General features: G+C 48.4%; 1 long non-coding RNA gene across 1 annotated transcript; it reads left to right on the plus strand.

Annotated features, from left to right (window-relative positions):
• The first annotated feature begins 1,058 nt into the window (after positions 1–1,058).
• On the plus strand, positions 1,059–4,351 carry LOC122364819. The gene is made up of 3 exons (XR_006253637.1): positions 1,059–1,276; positions 3,753–3,845; positions 4,041–4,351. It is a non-coding gene; the product is annotated as an uncharacterized LOC122364819 (long non-coding RNA).
• The last annotated feature ends 365 nt before the right edge of the window (positions 4,352–4,716 follow it).

The following is a 4,716-nucleotide window of genomic DNA, read 5'->3' on the forward strand; positions in this document are numbered from 1 at the left end:
GTCATGTAAAATGGACCATAAAACATGTATCACACACTTTCATATTGTGACCCCGGTGACCTGACCTCGCTGTGACCTGACCTGGTATCAGTGACCTCAGATAGCAAAGTATGTGTTTGACGAACAATGTACCATCGATGGTTTTCAATAAATTACCAATCAACTCGATTTCACAACACATTTCTTGAAATGCCTGTGAACGGTGAAAATCTGACCTTTGACCTGACCTGTGACGTCATCGGTTTGACCTAGGTCAATGAAATTTGGTCACAAGGTAGTTCCCGGGTGGGGCTATCGAACGCCGTTTGAATTTTGAAAATCGCCCGGTAACTTTCCGAGATCTTAGGGGGGGGGGCCGAAACGCCCCCCCCCCCCTACGGGTGGTAGGGTCCGCCGGTAGCCCTACGGGGCGCGGGTTTTAAAGGTTATAGGTTATATATAGGTTTAGGGTTTTAGGTGGTAGGTTCAGTTAATTCAGGTAAGGTGTCGGTTTGGTTTGGTTGGACTGGACGACTTGGGCTTGGTTTGGTTAGAAAGAATCATCTCCAGGTATAGCAAATCTCCTTGATTGAAAAAAGGAGTGTGATGCCTGCTTCAGTTTCATTACTACCCTAGCCTTGTTATTTAGGATTTAGGAAATATCTCTGAGAGTATCTTCTCTCATGCCGTCATTTTGCCAGAGTTCAGTTTTAACTTTGAAGTCATGATCAGATAGGTATGTGTAATGCACTACCATGTTTTTTACATAAGCTATTCCTCATATTGTGACTGCACGTGCTTTATACTTATATTTGGAAGTGGTTTTGTTGGTGACACTTGGCAATAGACATGGATTCTAGCTGCCAGTGCCCAGTTAGCATACACAATTCAAAATGGCCTTATCCATTATCCATTGCATGGTCCATTCGATGGAAGACATCAATTCTGATTACTCTCTTCACTTTTGCCTTTTGCCTTCTGATTACTGTCTTATTTTTTGCTCTTCTGATCATCCCTTTTAAACCCGCTCTGTATTAGTTTTCGATCGAGACTTAGTGGCATCTGCTAGTGCTGTCTGAAATCTGCTGACGATCGTTCGACCGCCCTCTCTGTGCAGAGTGCTGAACGTCGCGCCGCCGCCGTCCCGGTGCCGCTGCCCGCTCTGCAGTCGCAGTGAGCAGCTGGCTGCGGCTGACCGGAATCGGCAGATAGTTATCGATAGTCTTTTCGACCGTCAGGCGTCAGAGCCGGTCGAGCACCGAGCGGAGCGGAGCGTCCGAGGCCGAAGGCCCAAAGGGTAAGTAATCGCTGGCCCTGGCCTGACAGTTGGCTGCCCGCAAGGATGACAATTTGTCACGACAGAGAAATTTAGAGGTTACTGACTTGCCGGCGCTTTTTTGCTATTTGCTATTGGGTGGCGAGGTCAAGGTGCGGGTGACCTGTCAAACAGCCCCGGCGCGGTGGGGCACTGCCGCAGGCAAATGGCGCACTCCAGCGTTGTTCCATATCGCGGTGGTGGGCCGGGCGGCCGGTTAGCTTGGCAGTTGGCTGCTTGGAAGGAAAGGATAATGAGGGATGGGTTTGCTGTGGCCGGCTCATCTACTGTCAACTATGGAGAACCCAAAGTAATGCAAATGTGATGTTGGTAATGCAGCTGGCAACGGAATGCTAGCGAATGCTCCGGGCGCCCAGTAGCATAAGGATTAAAGGGACCCTCCCACCTTCAAAAAAGTTTATGAATTGGCATGAAAGTGATGTCGCTCGGTTCAGAAAGAGCGAAAACGAATATCTACCAAATTTCACCGAAAAATATTCACCGGTTTTCAAGATATTAGACTTTTACTTTTGTTTACTTTTTTGGGATCTCCGCTGTTTCTAGCGACTTTATTTTAGAAGTGCGGCGTTTGCGGCAGATGTTGCGCGCAAATAGCATATACCACCGCGTGCTACAAAACGTTTTAGTCAAACATTTAAAAATCGTTAGATATCTGCGCTGACGTCACACATTCAGAGGGGTATTCCTAAGCATTAGCCCCTCTGAATCAAAATGCTGCAATTTTGAAATTCAATATTTCCGATTTAAGGGATTTCTCGATGTTGTGAGTGCCGAAACCGGTAATTGTGAGCCAGGGACCCCATTTTGGCTATCTCAACTCAAATCTAATGTTAAGGTGGGAGGGTCCCTTTAAGATTATTTAGGTCTCCTGAACGACTTCGAACACAAATTAGCAAATGAAATAAAATCCAACCCAAAGGCATTTTATGCATATGCTCGAAGCAAGACCTCAATCAAGGAAGACATCAAGATACCTATAAGAAACAGGTAGATCCGATGTTTGAAAGTAAAGCCCCAGTCACAAATTTGACGCACCTGTGACATTTCCTGACACCCACGTGACTATTGTATTAACTTTTGTGTTTTGCGATGTTTTGACCTTATTTAAAGTACTGAAAGCTCAAAATGTATGATTAATGTTGTTTAAAGCAGCATATTAATAATTATGTTTGTAAATTATCGATAAGCTGCTTATAGCAGGTCACGTGATTGCTACCAGATTATGTGCTCAGAAAGCATCTTTTCAACTTCGATTTTGAACAATTTTTACCTCCTTTGAGGCCAAATGATGGACGGTTTGAGGCACACGATGAAATGCTGAATCTATTGATGCCAAAATTTGTTCGTTTTTTGCATTTTTAGACTAGTATATCCTGGCTCAAACTTTGACCAGTTTGTGTGTAAACCCTATGGTGAAGGGAAAACTTCACGCCCAGCAGGCGTCCTTACAGTGCTGCCAAATCGTGTTTGGTGGGGGTCGGAAGACATACTGATGGTCAAGAAGCAAGATGGGAAACCGACAACGACACTAGAAGAAACATGTGAAGAGATGAATGAACAATTCCAGAAAGTATTCAACAAGACGGCTGGAGTATGTCCCCCAGGCCCTCCATTCCCTGCTGATGACAGACTTACGAGGTGTGAAATTGATGTTGATGATGTGTACAACATACTGACACAGCTGAACCCATCTGCGCCTGGCCCAGACGGGATCCATCCTGTTGTCCTAAAAAGCTGTGCTAGAAACTTGGCAGAACCGCTGTTGATCATCTTTGGGAAGTCTCTGGCAGCAGGAAAGCTCCCCAGTGACTGGACAAAGGCCAGCGTGACACCGATTCACAAGAAAGGGAGACGCACCGAGCCACTCAACTACAGTCCAATAAGCTTGACATCCGTCCCCTGCAAGGTGTTGGAGAGGCTGTTGAAGACAAGAATAGTGGAACACCTCGAACAACACAATATTATCACTCAGAACCAGCATGGCTTCAGGTCCAGGAGATCCTGTGTCACTCAACTTCTTGAGTATATGTTTGACCTGGAGAATGACCTCGATGATGGCTACTGCGTTGACGCTGTGTACCTGGATTGTCAAAAAGCGTTTGACTCGGTCCCACATCCGCAACTGCTTGTCAAGCTCAGGAGTGCTGGCATCGATGGAGAGATCCTGCAGTGGATTGATGACTTCCTGATGACTCGCAAGCAGAGAGTATGCATTCGGGGCCATTGCTCTGGATGGAGAGCAGTGTGGAGCGGCGTCCCCCAAGGCAGCGTTCTCGGGCCAGTACTGTTCCTGGTGTACATTAACGACCTTCTGGATGACCTACAATCACCAGGGAAATTGTTTGCAGATGATGCGAAAATCTACACTGTACAGCAGTACAGTGAATGGAGTGTTTTGTTTTTCTAGCATTGCCCTGCCATGTTTTTCCTTCCACAGCCAAACGCAACAAGTTGCGGTCAACGGGCATTGGAGGTGACACGAACGGCCTAACCGACTTAGACGAGGTGGCGCTGAGCTTGGACGACGGCAGTGAGTAATTTAATACCGTTCATTTCAATGTCTGGTCACATAGTCGGGTCAAACGTCACCCATTGCGGAATGTTTACTAGTAGTGGCCCAACCGTACAAATAATTGCCGTTGATATATGGAAAACTGCCTAGCACTCGTACGTAGGAGGTGCTGGGACAAATCGCTTTTCTTTAACCAAAATGTGTTCTTTTCAGCTTACGACTATGTGGTACCGGGCGCGCTCTGCAGTCTCTCGGCCAGGACCCGAAACCAGCTGAGGGCGGCAGCGGAGCTCTGACACCGGAGACGTGGGCGGAGGCCAAAGATAATGTGATCTTCGTAGAAGAAGAGACATCCCAGCCTCTCTCGCAGTTACCCACCTCCATCCTCTCCCAGCCCTCTACCTCTGAGCTCTCCTCCCAGCCCTCCCAGCCCACCGCCTCCCAGCCCTCCCAGACGGCCGCCTCCCACCCCTCCCAGCCCACCGACTCCCACCCCTCCCAGACGGCCGCCTCCCTCCCATCCCAGCCCCAGACGGCCGCCCCCTCCCCTCCCAGCCAGCCCAGCTCATCCGGGCGGAACGCGGAGCCGCCCGCGACGCGACTGTCCCTCCCCGCACACTGGCGGCATTTATTGCCGAGCGGAGGGGAGTGAGCCAGCGCCGTAGACTTCTCTTATCTGCCCCGCTCGAGTGCCTCCGAACCGAGGAACTGACCGAAGTCGCAGAATATTATCGGGCTCTAACATATAGAAACATGTCGATGCAGTGAGAGCACTGACGATATTATTTCATGCAAAATGCAAAGAGTAGTAGTAGTACAGCACTATATCAGATTGTGCTCATGTTGCTCAAAAAGCGTTGTTCTTGTATGTTCTCTGCCGACTGTTTGT

Source organism: Amphibalanus amphitrite, unplaced genomic scaffold (assembly GCF_019059575.1).
Source record: "Amphibalanus amphitrite isolate SeventyFive unplaced genomic scaffold, NRLGWU_Aamphi_draft 000700F_arrow, whole genome shotgun sequence".
NCBI lineage: Eukaryota > Metazoa > Arthropoda > Thecostraca > Balanomorpha > Balanidae > Amphibalanus > Amphibalanus amphitrite.